Source organism: Cetorhinus maximus, chromosome 23, assembly GCF_964194155.1.
Source record: "Cetorhinus maximus chromosome 23, sCetMax3.hap1.1, whole genome shotgun sequence".
NCBI classification, from domain to species: Eukaryota; Metazoa; Chordata; class Chondrichthyes; order Lamniformes; family Cetorhinidae; genus Cetorhinus; species Cetorhinus maximus.
The window spans coordinates 16,321,560-16,339,192 of record NC_135901.1 but is presented as its reverse complement, the minus strand read 5'-3'; the positions used below and the strand labels follow the sequence as shown (position 1 = coordinate 16,339,192).

Genomic DNA, 17,633 nt, shown 5'->3' with positions numbered 1-17,633 from the left:
TTGGATACAATTTGGGACGAGAGTAAATTTGCCCACATTGTGGGCACTTCAGTTTAAGCACAGATTTTACTGTATAATTATACTAATGAAGTGAGAGACCTTGTCGTACAAGTACACAGGTCCTTGAAGGCAGCAGTTCAAGTAGACAAGGTTGTAAAGAAGGCATATGGAATGCTTTCCTTCATTGGCAGAGGTATAGAATATAAAAGTAAGGTTATATTGTTGAAATTCTATAAAACATTGGTGAGGCCACAAGTGGAGTATTGTGTACAGTTTTGGTCACCACATTACAGGAAGGACGTAATAGCTCTGGAGAGAGTGCAGTGGAGGTTCAGAAGAATGTTGCCATGGTTAGAAAAGAGTAGCTACGAGGAGAGATTGGATAGGTTGGGGTTATTTTCCTCAGATCAAAGGAGGCTGAGAGGTGACTTGATTGAGGTGTACAAAATTATGAGAGGAACAGATAGAGTGGACAGGATAAAATTGTTTCCCTTGATGGAGAATTCTAGAACCAGGGGACATTGATTCAAGATAAGTGGCAGAAGGTGCAGGGGGGTCATGGGAAAGACCTTTTTTACGCAGAGGGTAGTGGGTGTCTGGAATTCGCTGCCCAAGTCGGTAGTCGAGGCAGGAACATTAAACCCTTTTAAAAAGAACCTGGATCTGCACCTAAAGTGCTCTAAGCTGCAGGGCAATGGGCCGGGTGCAGGAAGGTGGGATTAGAATGGGTGTCCTCGGGCTGGCATGGACAAGATGATCCGAATGGCGTCCTTCTGTGCTGTAACTTTTCTATGGTTCTAAGGGTTCTAATGCTCTTTATGAATCATCACACAACGGCATAAAATAAACACTCGGGATCTCCCTCGGTTCCCTCGGACACAATCAGACAATGAAGCTCCGCACATAGCAAAGACCGCACTGACTAACTGCCCCCTCAGTCCGACACTCTCTGTTGTGACCGTCAGCATCTCTGATGAAAGACCCTCGCTAATGGGATTCACTAGACAACCCGCGGCAGGCCTGCCTGTCTCTCCTGTTAGCTTTTCAAGCTCAGAGCCGCCTGGCTGGCATTCTGTTGTCAGAGGGATGGCTGCCGATCTTCCGGAACTGTAACCAGGAGCGATGTTTTTGTACAGTTTTTGAACTGCGTTTTGTCTCAGTGTGGGGCTCAGCCGCACAGTAATAAACCGCGGCATCAGCGTTCCCCGTGTCTACAATCAGCAACTGACCGCGTTTCTCCGACTTGGAAAGACTCAGTTCAAATCGCCCGCTTCTCTCTTTGCCATTCGATGCTCGCTTTATAATCCACTCCAGTCCCTGACCGGATTCCTGTCTGTACCAATGCATCGTGTAAAATCCGGACACCTCGTATCTGCAATCTATCTGCACCCAATCCCCACTCTGGACTGTTTTCGAAGCGGGAGATTGAAGCACACGGTCCGAAAGACATCGACCTGGAAAAATATTCAGGGTATGAAACACTGGATCAACGAGGTTAATAATGAAAAACTCACTCTGGGTTATTGGGTACCTGTCCTGTACTTACCTGTTCGCATCGCCAGAATGACGGATAACAACTTTAACTGTGCAACGCAACACATGTTTGCTTTGAGATTGTCAATACAAAAACGGGACACCGCTCACAACAGAAGATTATTTTTGGTGTAATTGTTAAAATATTGCTTCCTCCCCGGCGGGGAATTGAACCCCGGTCTCCCGCGTGACAGGCGGGGATACTGACCACTATACTACCGAGGAACTGATACCTCGCAACGGAAGAAGTGAACAGATTAAAATGTTGGCTAATTAAAGTCAATGATGGATAGCCAATGTCTCGGTCACGTGCTCACTTTCCCCGCTCCTCATTGGCTGGAAATTGATATTGTTCACCGGATACAAGAGGGTGGTTTGTTGGTTCGCTGCTCATTTCCCCCGCGGTTCACGTCTGAACCTATCAGTTTCCCTGAAGACCAGCAGCTTCTTCTGGTCCGGGTGGTGGGAAGTGAGGGGAAGCACATTTCTTGATGAGAGTCACTTTCGAAAGCGTCCAACCTGACACTGGGTGCTCAAATCCAGTGGAAAACGTTCCTTACAGAATGAGTGATCTCCCGAGGGACTGTACCTCAATAAACAGTTAACACCAACAGGACAGCCCAAGGAGCCATTTCCTTGCAGAATGCGTGGCGCTTCTGGACTTGTGCCTCGCAAAGCAATTAACACACTCACCATGGTCTATGTACCCCTTCCCCTGGAGGATGGGCGGGCTCAAAGATACTCTGCCTACCAAGGGGGCCAAAACATTCAGGGGAATCTGGTTATCCTTTCGTTATAGGATGGGCGAAGCCTGTGGAAATGAACCCCCATAACAGTACCTGTGTAGGGACTGGCTGATGGGAACCCGCAACGGGTATTGTGTGGGCGCGCTCGGTCTCGGCCCCACCATGTCTCACTGCACACCAAACATTCCAACGTCTGATGCAGCGATGCTTTCAATACTGAGAATGTCATAACTTCTCGCAGATATGATGGATTTCGGGCCACGGTTTCTGTAGCAGTGTTTAGCCTCGGCACCGCTGGTGTTTACATTGCATTGAGTTTCAATCAGTTAGGATAATCCCGATTGCAATCGATGATGCCATTTTCTGCCGGGCCTGAACGCAAGTGTCTCTGACATATAACCGCAGATTCAGGTCACACTGCCATGCTGAAATCCAATTGACACTGACAGGCACTCTGATTGCATTTCGTCTCATTTCAGGACCCAATGCAGTCATGCTTTCTGCGACCTTGCACAGAATTGTGATGTGTTGAGACAGATCCTTGTTCGAGGATCCTCACGGAGCCGGAGTCTGCTCTGCCTCAGCCCTGATCGAAGAGGGCCTCCTGTCTCTGAGGAGGCATTAAGTTGTTCATTGGGGCAGAGGCTATGGCGTTTGCCTTGAAACCCAGGTTTCTGAAGGAGCGAGATCCATCTTCTGAGATGGAGCAGGAACACATCAGATGCTTCCACGTTGCCATTCCTCTCCATTCAAATAGAGCCACAAAATAAGAAAGAGCCACATTTGAATCAGAAGGGAAGGTGGGGGCGGAGGGGTTTGAGGGTTGCTGTTGTAGCAGAGGCGTGGTGGAGATTGTGCGGGCTCCACAGCATTAATTACTCTGTCTTTGTCCCCGCCCCCCACCCCTCAGAAAGGATTGTGGAAGCATTGACATAATGCATGTCAGATCAGTGAAAGTGACTGAACTCTCTACTTCTTTTCCCAGTGACTGGAGAGTGGGACAGCGACTGCAGTTTCCCTGCAGACTGGTCAATGCCGACCGCTGAGTCCGAGTGGATTCCAGGAGCGAAATGGAATTTTGAAGCACAGATTGTATGACAGGCAATTCCAAGGCTGGTCAGCGGGTGAGGCCGGCTCTAGGCAAGGAGCAGGGCGATTTCTCGGCTTCATCTGCCACCTAGTTGGGGAAATCAAAATTTCACCCCGGCAATTTCTCCTGCCATTCAGCGGGCCAGAGTTACTCTTCAAAGCCGCTTACTCGCTACGGCTTTGGTGGCAATTCGGCAGTCGCATGCAGCACAAGACAGAGAGCAGTGAACAGGTCAGATTTCGAGGAGGCCTCCCAGCTAAAAGAATAGATACAGCATCAGTGACAGTACCCGCTCCCATTGGGAGCAGCGTTCAATTCTTGTCCCTGCACATTCCAGATAGTATTTTCCACCATTTCTAAGCTTTTATCTGTTGTATCAATTACTGTCTTCCACGCATCTTACTAAGGTGATAGTAATAAATGAACTAAGTCACTAAAGCTATCAGTAATTATGCCATTCCCATTAGTGAGTCTGCCCCCTGTGATCCAGTTTATTTTAGGTAAAATATTCTTTATTCATAATATATTTGAAAAAAACATTACAAAGTATTTCAAAATGGCCATTAGAAAAAGTGAATTCATGTTCCAGTTTTCCACATAGATCTTGAGGTGCTTCAATGCAGTCAATGAATAATAAAAGCATATCAACATGGCCTTTACAGACAGTCAGGCAGCGCAATTGTATTTAAGTTATCTACATAACGGTTGCAGCCTGAGATGCTTCAATGCAATTGTAACAAATGTCGTATTCACTGCATGCAGTTCCTTCTCTGTCGCTGGGCCAAAATCCTGGAACTCACTACCGAACAGCACTGTGGTGGAACCTGCACCACATGGACTGCAGCTGTTCAAGAAGATAGCTCACCAAAAACTTCTCACGGGGCAATTATGCAGAGGCCGAAAATGCTGGCCTAGCCAGCGAAATACATATCCCATGAATGAATAACAAATAAATTGTGAACATGTCTTCCAGGAGCCTGTAGCAAACTTCACACAGAGAATTCCAGCCTGTACCCACTCGAGGGCTCCCTCACACCAATGAGGAGGTGAAAGAATTCATGCTCCACAGTGAGTTCCAAGGAGACCTGCCTGGTATATCAGAAAGCAGCACAAAACTGAGTTGTGAGATGCTGAAGGTTTTTCACGCTTGTTAGATCTCGGAATGCCTTCCTTTGAACACAGTCTTCTCTCTTTTATCCATATTTTCCTCTTTGAATGCAGGTGACAATCAGTTCTGGATTTACAGTGATTTATTGCCAATCACAATATAAACCAAAGCAGAATTTCAGAAATGCAACTATATCTTTTCTTACCTTTTGCTGTCATTTGTTTGCTGGTGTCTGCTTCCCTTGTCCTTCTAGATGGTAGAGGCCATATATTCGGAAGGTTCTGTCGAAGGAACATTGGTGAATTCCTGCAGTGCATCTTGTACATGGCACACACTGCTGCTACTGTGCGTCAGTGGTGGGGGGAGTGAATGTTTGTTGATGTGGTGCCAATTAAGCAGGCTGCTTTGTCCTGGATGGTTTCAAGCTTCTTGAGTGTTTTGGAAGATGTACTCATCCAGGCAAGTGGTGAGTATTCCATCAAACTCCTGATTTGTACCTTGTAGATGGTGGATAGGTTTGGGGAGTAGGGGAGTGGGTTACTCATCGCAGGATTCCTAGCTTCTGACCTGCTCTTGTAGCCACAGTATTTATATGGCTAGTGCAGGCCAGCCCTGTGATGATTGAGCCAAGCATAGATCGCCCTCGTTTGTATTCTGTTTGCGGATATGTCGCTCATTCTCCATTAACCTTGATTTACTGGTGATAATGAACAACCAGTGAGGATTGGACTTCAGGTATCATTCTGTTCCATGTCCGTCTGCCCGATCGGATTATGCAGCTTGTTTGATTTTCCCTGCCGCTCCTGGGAACAGTTGGGTGACAGTTTGATCCGAGGTTAATTTAGTTTCCTCTCGCTGTATGTGTCTGAGCGGCTGACAGCGCCGCTTCGCATTGTCGCTTCACATACTCCCGATTCTACACAAACCCCAGCAGACAGGAGCTCCCACTAACAGTGCAAAGGCAGCTTTTGTATAGGGGTGAGACTGATTTACATCTCTGTGGACCCCAGAGGGCGCAGTAATAGACGACAGCGTCAGTCAGCTGCAGAGCCGAGATGGTTAGCCTGGTGAATTTAGTGGAGATCTGGAGCTCTACAGAGAAACGAATTTTCGAAAATTCTGCTTTACCTTCATAGCTTTTAGTACCCTTGAAGAGTACAAACCGGGGTTGTGTGCCTGGGTGTTGCCAGTACCAGTATAGCTTATGATTGCCCCTTGTGGTATCATCGTTGCAGTTTAAAGTCACCTTTTCTCTTTCTGTCTTAACATCTGATGAGAGTGGCTGAGTGACAGAATCTCCATGAGTCCCGTCTGAAAAAAAAAATATTAGAACAGAAAAGTTAAGACCGACAGTTTATTGAAATCTGATTGAAGCCATGCCTGGGAAATGAGATATAAGATGAAATGTATTCCCTTCACGGTTACCTGTTAGAATTGCTGCCCACAGAAACCAGGTGCTGAGTAGCCTCATTTTCGCTGTCTACCCTGTCAAAGAGCTGCTCGATATTTGAACACACACTTTCTAATCTCCGCCCTCAATAATCTGTTGTCGTGTCTCAGGATGTTTATACCTCCCTTCCTGTGCCCCCTGTTGTGTGGCGAGACCAGCAGGATTTGAGAGAGCGGAGAGTAACGACAAGTGCCCTGCACTCACTATCCTTACAGAGGGAATGGATCCGGATTTACAGAGCAGGATTGGGGAAGAAATCCTTCCTGACCCGCTGCTGTCCAACTGGACGTTATCAAAATGGAGAAGGAACAGATAAAATGTTCCAAGCTTTCTGATGATGCAGAGTTATGTTGGAGAGTAAGCGATAATGAGCCTGCAAAGGATATGGATGGTAAATTGTCTTTGCAAGAAAGTGGTAAAGAGGAACATATTACCAAGAAGAATAGAGGAAATGAATAAATGAAATGAATTTTTTTGAAATGGTGGAATTTATTACATGTTGTTGTGACATGTTTTAACTCAATTTTCCGGGGTTCCCTCTCCCTCTGCTTCCTCAAGAGTTCCTCTCTCTCTCTCTCTCGCACACACAAATACATACACACAACACACACAGACACACACCACACACACACAAGACACAGACACATAGACACACACACACACACGCACACACGCACACACACATACCTTCAGCAATCTACCCTCTGCTGGACACTGTCAAAATCACACACACACACACACACATACACACACACACAGACACACCTTTAGCAATCAACCCTCTTCTGGACACTGTCATAATCACACACAGACACACACATACAGGCGCAGATACACATGCACACACGCACACATGCATACACACACACACACATGCACACTCACCTTTTGCAACCAACCCTCTGTTAGACACTGGCAGAATCACACACAGATGCGCAATGGCCTTTAGCAATCTACCCTCTGCTGGACACTGTCATATACACACACACACGCACACACACACAAACACACACACACACACACACACATTTTGCAACCAACCCTCTGTTGGACACTGCCAGAAGCACATACGGATGCGCACATGCCTTTAGCATTCTGTCCTCGGCTGAACACTGTCAAAATCACACACACACACACACACACACACACGTTTAGCTATCAACACTCCGCTGGACACTGCCGGATCCTCTCTCTCGCACACACACACACAGACACACACACACACTCAGTCACACACACACACCTTAAGCAATCTACCCTCTGCTGTGCAGTGTCCTAAACACACACAAACACCTTTAGCAGTCAACCCCCTGCTGGACACTGTCATTATCACATAAACACACAAACACACACACACACACACACACACAAACACATACACACACCTTTAGCAATCTACCCTCTGCTGGACACTGTCATAATCACATAAACACACACACACACAAACACACACACACACACACGCACGCACACACGCACACACACCTTTAGCAATCTACCCTTTTCTGGACACGGCCGGAGTCACATACACGCCTTCACCTTTCTGATCTCTTTTCAGCGAAGGCTGAGGCGCTGGCATAGGGGTATTGTACCTGCACTGGCAATTTAACGATCCAATATATTATTCCGGGATCGAATCCCACCACGTCAAGTAATGCAATTTGAATGCAATAACTTGCTTGAATTATCTGCAGGAGAAAACCGTTGTCGATTTTTATGAAAACCCATGTGGCTCATGAATGGTCTGTCCAGCAGGTGACACTAGGCCCACAGCCACTTAGAAATGAGAATGGATATTCACTCTCTCTCTTGGTATGTCTCTGTCACCAGCAGCGAGTCTAATTATCAGCTTTTATGCTCCCATCCAAAGGATTTTGAGGTACAATAACAGATAGTTATTGCCATACTCGGCAGGTCAGGAAGTATTGGTGCTGTGCGAATCAGATATAAGGTTTCATGTCTGTGACATTTCATCTGAGCTCAGTTTGACCAGTTGCAGACTGGGGCCTTCACTCTGTTTCTGGTTGCACTTCCAGCATTTTCAGTTTGTGCGTCGAATTTGGTTATCTTTATGATGCTGGGCACAAGAGAGGACGGGAGAATGTCACCCGCAGGAGAATCACAGGCGCATTCTTTTAGATAAATATTTGGTTACAATTTGGGACGAGAGTAAATTTGCCCACATTGTGGACATTTCAGTTTAAGCACGGATTCTACTGTATAATTATGCCAATGTTCTTTAAGAATCATCACACGACGGCATGAAATAAACACTGAGGATCTCTCTCGGTTCCCTGAGACACAATCAGACAATGAAGCTCCCAACGTAGCAAAGACTGCACTGACTAACTGCCCCCTCAGTCCGACAATCTCTGCTGTGACCGTCAGCATCTCTGATGAAACACCCTCCCTAATGGGATTTATCAGACAACCCGCGGCAGCCCTGCCCGTCTCTCCCGTTAGCTGTTGACGCTCGGAGCCTCCTGGCCCGCCTTGTGTTATCAGAGAGATTGCTGCCGCTCTTCTGGAACTGTAACCAGGAGCGAAGTTTTTGTACAGTGACTGCCGCGTGTTGCCTCAGTGTGGGGCTCAGCCGCATAGTAATAAACCGCGGCATCGGCGGCCTCACTGCCCCCAATGAGCAATTGGCCGCGTTCTCCGCGTTTCAGTTCAAATCGCCCACTTCTCTCCTTGCCATTCGATGCTCGCTTTACAATCCACTCCAGTCCCTGACCGGATTTCTTTCTGTACCAATGTATCGCGTAAAAGCCGGGCACGTCGTAGCTGCAGTCTATCTGTACCGAATCCCCGCTCTGGACTGCTTTCGAAGCGGGAGATTGAAGCACACGGTTCCGGAGACATCGACCTGGAATAATATTCAGGGAATGAAACACTGGATCAACGAGGTTAATAATTAAAAACTCACTCTGGGTCATTGTGTACCTGTCCTGTACCTACCTGTTCGTATCGCCAGGATGACGGATAATAGCTTTAACTGTGCAACACAACACATGTTTGCTATGAGAATGTCTATACAAAAACGGGACACAGCTCACAACAGAAGAAAATGAAGCGGGTGAAGAGATTAAAATGTTGGCTGATTAAAGTCAAAGATGGGATATCTAAAGTCTCGGTCACGTGTTAACTTTCCCCGCTCCTCATTGGCTGGAAATTGATATTGTTCACCGGATACAAGGAGGTGGCTTGTTGGTCCGCTGTTCATTTATCCTGTGGTTCACGCCTGAACCTATCAGTTTGGTTGAAGACCAGCAGCTTCTTCTGGCCCGGGTGGAGGCAAGTCAGAGGAAGCACATTTCTTTCTGAGAGTCACTTTCGTAAGCGTCCAACCTGACACTGGGTGTTCAACTCCAGTGGAAAACATTCCTTACAGAATGAGTGATCTCTAGAGGGACTGTACCTCAGGAAACAGCTAACACCATCAGGACAGCCCAATGAGTCATTTCCTTGCAGAATGCGTGGCCCTTGTGGACTTGTACCTCACAAAGCAATTAACACGCTCACCGTGGTCTATCAACCCCTTCACCGGGAGGATGGGCGGGCTCGATGATACTCTGCCGACCAACGGAGTCAGCACATTCAGCGGAAACTGTTTATCCTTCCCTTAATGGAATGGGTGAAGCCTGTGGAAAGGAACCCCCATAATGGTACCTGTGTAGGACTGGCTGATGGGAATCCGCAGTGGGTATTCTATGAGCGCGCTCGGTCTCGTCCCACCATGGTCTCACTGAACACCAAACACACCAACGGCTGATGCCCCGATGCTCTCAATACTGAGATTGTCATAACTTCTACTTCGGTGAAGATAGAATCTGTACGGCCCCGTCAGTGTAGCGGTCGCAGATATGATGAATCCGGGCCACGGTTTTGTCCTTGTCTGGACCAGTGTTTAGCCTCGGCACCGATGGTGTTTACACTGCACTGAGTTTCAATCAGTTGCGATATTCCCGATTACAATCGATGATGGCATTTTCTGCCGGGTCTGAGTGCAAGTGTCTCTTACATATTGCCGGAGGTTCAGGTCACACTGCCATGCTGATGCCCACTTGGCGCTGACACACACTCTCGTGGCATTTCGCCTCATTTCAGGACTCAATGCTGTAATGCTTTCTGCGGTCTTGCACAGAACTGTGATGTGGTGAGTCAGATCCTTGTTCTAGGATCCTCACGGACCCGGAGTCCGTTCTGCCTCAGACGAGTTCGAAGAGGGCCTCCTGTCGCCGAGGAGGCTTTCAGTTGGCCATTGGGGCAGAGACTGACCTTTCAACCTGTGGCGTTTGCCTTGAAGCCCAGGAGCCTGAAGGAGCGAGACCCATCTTCTGAGATGGAGCAGGAGTATATCAGATGGGTTTACGTTACCATTCATCTCCATTTAAGAGCTCACAAAATGAGAAAGAGCCACATTTTCTTCAGAACGGAAGGTGGGGGCCGAGGGCTTTGATGGCCGTTGTTTTAGCAGAGGTGTGGTGGAGATTGTGCGGGCTCCGCAGCATTAATTACTCTACTACTGATCCCCCTTATAACGGATTGTGGAAGCATTGACAGAATGGATGTGAGATCAGTAAATGTGACTGAACTCTCCACTGCTTTTCCCAGGGACCGGCGAGTGGGACAGAGACTGTCGTTTCCCTGCAGGCGGATGAATGCCACCCATTGAGTCCGAGTGGATTCCAGGAGCGAAATGGGATTTGGAAGCACATGTTGGATGACAGACAATTCCAAGGCTGGTCAGTGGGTGAGGCCGGCTCCAGGCAGGGAGCAGGGGGATATCAAGGCTTTGCCTGCCACCTGGTGGAGGAAATCAAAATTTCAACCCAGCAATTTCTACTTCCATTCAGTGGGCGAGAGTTGCTCATCAAAGCCGCTTAGTTGGAAACTGCCCCGAAACGGCTGTGGTGGTAATTCGACCGTTGCATGTTGTACAAGGCAAAGTGCAGTAAACAGGCCATATTTCCAGGAGACCTCCCAGCTAAAAGAGTAGATACAGTATCAGTGACAGTACCCGCTCTCACTGGGAGCAGGGTTCAATTATTGTCCCTGCACATTTCAGATAGTATTTTACGCGATTTCTAAGCTTTTATCTATTGTATCAATTATTGTCTTCTTCGCATCTTACTAAGGTGATGGTAATAAATGAACTAAGTCACTAAAGCTATCAGTAATTATGCCACACCCATTAGTGAGTCTGCCTCCTGTGACCTAGTTGATTTTAGGAAAAATATGCTTCACTCATAAAATATCTGAAAGAATATTGCAATGCGTTTCAAAATGGCAATCAGAAAAAGTGAAATCATATTCCAGTTTTCTACGTGGATCATGAGGTGCTTCAATACAATCAATGAACATTGCAGACATTTCAACCTGGCCATTACAGACAGTCCAACCTAATCTTTACAGACAGTCAGGCAGCGCAATTTTATTTAAGATATCTACATAACTGTTTCACTTTGATGTGCTTCATTGCAATTGTGATACATGCAGTATTTACTGCATGCAGTTCCATGTCTGTCGCTGGGTCAAAATCCTGGAACTCCGTTCCCAACAGTACTTTGGCAGAATCTGCATCACATGGACTACATCGCTTCAAGAAGATAGCTCACCACCAACTTCTCAAAGGTCAATTACGCAAAGGCAATAAATGCTGGCCCAGCCAGCGAAGCCCACATCCCATGAATAAATAACAAATAACAGTGAACATGTCTTCCAGGAGCCTGAAGAAAACCTCACACCGAGAGTGCCAGTCAGTGCCCACTAGAGATCTCCCTCACACCAATGAGCAGGAGGGAGAATTCAGGCTCCACAGTGAGTTTCAAGGAGACCTCCCTGATATATCAGAAAGCAGCGCAAACCTGAGTTGTGAGGCGTTTAAGGTTTTTCACGCATGTTAGGGCTTGGATTGCCTTCTCTTGCACACAGTCTTCCCTCCTTTATCCATATTTTCACCTTTGAATGCAGATGACATTCAGTTCTGGATTTATAGTAGTTTATTTCAACTCACAATATAAAGGAAAGTTCATAAATGCATCTATGTCTTTTTTACCTCCTTTGCTGTCCTATTTTTTGCTGGTGTTCCCATCTATCTGCTGCCCTTGTCCTTCCAGATGGTAGAGGTCGCGGGTTTGGAAGGTGTTGTCTAAGGATCTTTGGTGAATTCCTGCAGTTCATCTTTTAGATGGTGCACACTGCTGCTACTGTGCGTCGGTGATGGAGGGAGTGAATGTTTGTGGTGCCAATCAAGGAGCCTGCTTTATCCTGGATGATGTCAAGCTTCTTGAGCGTTGTGCGAGCTTCCCTCATCCAGGCAAGTGGAGACTATTCCATCACATTCCTGACTTGTGCCTTGTAGATGGTGGACAGGCTTTGGGGAGTGGTGGCTGAGTTACTCGACGCAGGATTCCTAGCCTCTGACCTGCCCTTATAGCCATAGTATTTATATGGCAGGCCCAGTATAGCCCTGTGAAGATTAAACCAAGCATAGAGCGCCCTCAGTGTGTATCATTTTTTCGGATATCTCCCTCAATTTAGAATGTATCCCGTCTCCATTAGCCTTGATGTACTGGTGATCTTGAACAACCACTGAGGATTAGACAGGGTGTTTTCAGATACAATAACCTTCCATGTGTGTCTGGCCGATCGGATTCTGCAGTTTGTTTGATTTTCCCGGCCGCTCCTGGGAACAGTTGGCTGACAGTTTGATCCGAGGTTCATGTGGTTTCCTTTCTCTGTGTGTGTCTGAGCGGCTGACAGCGCCGCTTCGCATTGTAGCTTCATCTACCCGCAATTCTACACAAACCCCAACAGACAGGAGCTCCCACTCACAGTGCAAAGGCAGTTTTTGTACAGAGGTGAGACTGATTTTCATCACTGTGAGTCTGAAAGCGCAGTAATAGACGGCAGCGTCCGTCAGCTGCAGACCCGAGATGGTTAAACTGGTGAATTTAGTGGCGACCTGAAGCTGTACAGAGAAGCGACACCCCGCAAATTCTGCCTTTCCTTCTTAGCTATTAGCATCCTTTAACAGTACAAACTGAGGCTGTGTGTCTGGGTGTTGTCGGTACCAGTATAACGCATAGCTGCTCCCTGTAGTGTCATAGTTACAGTTTAAAGTCACATCTTCTCCTTCTGTCTTAACATCTGATGAGATTGGCTGAGTGACAGAATCTCCATGAGTCCCGTCTGGAAAAAATATATTAAAACAGAGAAGTTAAGATCGACATTTGATTCAAATCTGATTGAACCCATGCCTGGGAAATGAGAGAAATATGAAATGTATTCCCTTCAGGATCACCTGTCAGAATTGCTGCCTAAACATCCCAGACGCTGAGTAGCTGCATTGTCGCTGTCCGCCCTGTCAAAGGCTGCTCGATATTTGAAGACACCCTTTTATTCCCCGCCCTCAATAACCCGTTGTCGTGTCTCAGGATGTTTACACCTCACTTCCTGTGTCCCCTGTGGTGCGGCGAGACCGGCAGGTTTTGAGGGAGCGGACAGTAACTCGAAGCGCCCTGGCCTGGATTACACTCACTATTCTTACAGAGGGAATGACCCGGATTTACAGAGCAGGATTGGTGAAGACATATTCCCTGGACCGCTGATGTCCAACTGGAGGTTATCAAGATGGAAAAGGAACAGATTAAATGTACCGAAGCTTTCCGATGACACAGAGTTATATTGGAAAGTAAAAGCTATTAAGAGGCTGCAAAGGATATCGGATGGTTAATTGTCTTTGCAAGAAGGTGTTAAATAGGAACATATTTTTAAAGAAATGTATATCTCCTTGCCAAGAAGAATAGGGAAATTGAATGACTGCTTCTTTTTTTGAAATGGTGGAATCTATTACATCTTGGTGTTGCATATTTTAACTCAATTTCCCTGGGCTCCTTCTCTCTCTGCTTCCTCAAGAGTTCCCTTCACACACACACACACATTCACACACACATATCTTTCGCAATCTACCCTCTGCTGCACACTGTCATAATCACACACACACACACACACACACACGCACACACAAACACCTTTAGCAATCTACCCTCTGCTGGATACTGCCCGAATCACGCCCACACACACGCACACAAACACCTTTAGCAATCTACCCTCTGCTGGATACTGCCCGAATCACGCACACACACGCGCACAAACACCTTTTGCATTCTACCCTCTGCTGGACACTGTCATAATCACACACACACACACTCACCTTTAGCTATCTACCCTCTGCTGGACACGGTCATAACCACACACACATGGAGCTGTGAATGGTGGTGGTAGCGGCTCCAATGTCATTCCATCACATGGTTGGCCAGGAATCTCTCCAACTCTTACAACCTGTCATTGGCGTATATAAGAAGAATTTGCAAGTCGGTACCTGCTTGACCAGGTAATGAATCTTCTTTGGCCATAAAGCTCTGGAGGGGCCAGGCCCCCTCCAGCTCAGTGACAGGGTCACTACCCATTGCGCCACAAGACCTCCTGTCCTTATATCAAAGAAGGTAAAGGTGAGACTGAATTGAGGCGCTCAGAATTATGTGGTTTTGTTACAGTACATCACACGTAACTGTTCCCACTGACAGAACAGTGGATAACACAAGCGCCCCGATGTAGGTATTAAAAACATCCACTGATAGATATTATTCATTTAATACATTGTAATTTGTTAAATTCTGGAATGTGGTGTCTAAAGGGGCGTCGGAAGCAGATTCAAGGATAACTTTCAGAAGGAAAGTGAATATGCCTTGAGAAGGGTGGAGGGTTATGTAGGCAATGCAGGGGTTGAAAGACGAATCGGATAACTCTTTCAAAGAGGCACCGTCGCCAGATGTCGAGTAGCCTCTCTTTGCTCTAAGATCTTATAATTCCAGTATCTTCATTCCCCTCCCGCTGCATTTGTTCTCAGTCGCTTGAACAGTGAGCAGGTGCAGGATGGACTCTGACGTCTGGAGATTCAACTGTCGATATTTCGGCTCCATCAGTTCCGAGTGCAGCTGAGAGTCACCGCACACTTCACCCAATATTGGGCCTGCGGTATCCCCGCCCACAGCTTCCATTTGCTGCTCTCGCTCTGACTCGATTATTGGAGAGATTGCTGCCGCTGCTCCATTCCTGTAATTGGTTGGATCAGCAGTGCAGTGGGACGGGGGTCTGTATTTCAGCTCCGGCAGGGAATTTCTCGCACTGCAGAGTTACAGACTCAGGAAGTGCCTTGGGGAACCGTCTCACTCCGCACCTTCTGTCACTTCTCAGTAAGTATTTCCTTCCCAGTAAAACTCAATTCCCCTCCTGAATGCTGTAACCCAAATGGTACTGTTGGTAAAACAATAGTGATGGCGATAATGATGATTATGTTAATCAATAGGAGGCTGGTGCTGATTGCCTGTTACTGTTATTTATCTTAGAATGGAACTACCAAGACAGGGTGGAACAATCAGTTCCTGAAATAACGGTTGACGAATAAAGTAATATCACATTAACCTGCACGTTGAGAAAAAGCGATCTCAGCCCTACTGTGTACTGGGACAGCCAGCGCCCACTGGAAACCTCCAATGTACATGTTTCGTCTTATTGGTGAGAATGTGCACAGGAGCACCGACATCAATGATCGATTCTCTTCCACATTTGATAAAAATAACAAGATTGTCGAGCGAACGATCAACAACACACTGATCCCCGACAGCGCCGTTTATTTCTGTGCCATGGAGCCCACACTGCTGCAGGGATTTCGCGGATCCCGTACAAAAGCGTCACAGGCAGTTTCATCCAGTGCTCACCAGGGGGCGCGCACACACCGGTAATTCAGTTTCCACAATGAGAGTGAATATTGCAGCAAAACACAGCACCCAATAACAATAACAGGTGACGTCCACCTGAACAGTCACATTAGTCTGTGATTGCGCCTTGCAATAATAATAGGCATGAGATTGACAAATCGATCCGTGATGCCTTCATTCAAACTTTATTTTGGTTTTCGACTTCTTTCCGTTCCTATTTGTTCCTTACCACTCGTATCTTCAGTCTCCCTCGAAAATTGTGCACATTTACTTTTTCCAGTTTTTAATATAAGTGATAAAAGATTTTTCTGCTACATCGTACATTATTTCAGAAGAGCTTCAACCTGGCTGCTCATGTATTCAGCCCTGATTTCAAATCTTATCACTGATGAAGATTTTGCATACTACTGAATAATATATTAACCCTGACCCACCCCCCAACCCCCCACCCCCCTGTTGCGAAACCGCAATATGGAATGAAGAATAAGCTATTTTTCTCACAGAGAAGAAAAATGATATCATTTTCGAAGTGTGATTATTATTGAGTTCAGTTCCTTGCAGATAACTCCTACGTGTGACAACATTGCACGCTGTAGCCCCGCCCACAGCTTCCATTTGCTGTTCTGGCCCTGACCCGCCTTGCCCGCCGTGTTTTATTGGAAAGATTGTTGTTGTTTTTCCCTGTTTGTCATTGGTTGAATCAGAGGCGCAGTGGCGAGGCGATTCATATTTCTACACTGCCAGAGGATTTCACAGGCTGCAGAGTTACAGACTCAGGGAAGGAACATCATGTGGAACTATCTTAGATCACTCCTCGTTATTGTACCGCTTCTCAGTAAGTGTATGCTTCCCAGTAAAAAATCACCCTCCCCCTTCTTGCCGTATCCCAAACACTATTAATAACAAAATGCTTGTAATGATGATGTAACGATAAACATTGTGATTATCTATGGAGTAATCTGGACTCGGTGGAGCAGTCGCTATCTGAAATGACAGTCAAAGAGGAAAAGGATGTTGCCATAAACTGTACCTTGAAGACAAGCGATCCCAGCCCTTATGTATCCTGGTACAGTCAGTAGCCCGGGCAGCCTCCACAGTTTGTGTTTTATCTCTATGGAGGGATAGCAAAGCAGAACCCAGGCTTTGCAGAGTGATTTTTTTCGATGTTTAGTAAGGCGGCCAAAACAACTGAGTTAATGGCTAGCAAAGCGCTGTTATGCGACACCGCCGTGTATTTCTGTACCATGGAGCCCACAATGCTGCAGAGATACAGCGGATCCCGGACAAAAACCCACACTGAAAGTTCCAGTTAGAATCACTAGAGGGCAGGCCGCAGTACTGAAACAGAAGCAATAATTCAACCACCGCCGTGAGATTAACAAGTGGTTCATTTAAACTGCAATGAAACACAACACTCAGCAAGCACAGGAGAGGGCCACTTGTAAAATTACATCAACAACTCGCATTTATAACAAAAAAAAATGCATCTGTGGAACCTTAACTGACCTTCTGCCTTTCGATATAATTTCCCTGTCTGTTTCCTCTCATCGTCTTTCTTCACTTTTTACCCATATTCTTTTTCTTTCGTTCATGGGATATGGGTGCCGCTGGCTGGGCCAGTATTTACTGCTAATCTCTAATTACCCTTGTTCAGAGTCAACCACTTTGCAATGGGTCTGGAGTCACGTGTAGGCCAGACCAGGTAAGGACGGCAGATTTCCTTGCCTAAAGGACAATAGTGAACCAGATGGGTTTTTTTTAACGACAATCGACAATGGTTTCATGATCATCATCAACAGACTTTTGATTCCTGGTTTTTATTGAATTCAAATTCCACCATCTGCCGTGGTGAAACATTACCCTGGGTCTCTGGATTACCAGTCCAGTGACAATACCACTATGCCACCGCCTCCCCTTCCTT

The 17,633-nt window shown here is 46.6% G+C and overlaps 1 protein-coding gene and 1 non-coding gene across 2 annotated transcripts in view; both read right to left on the bottom strand.

The window, feature by feature from the left end:
* Window positions 1-17,633, bottom strand: part of LOC144697848 (uncharacterized) — a 682,240-nt gene that overhangs the window by 378,423 nt on the left and 286,184 nt on the right. The gene's annotated exons all lie outside the window — the stretch shown is intronic.
* Window positions 1,687-1,758, bottom strand: trnad-guc (transfer RNA aspartic acid (anticodon GUC)). The gene has a single exon. It is a non-coding gene; the product is annotated as a tRNA-Asp (tRNA).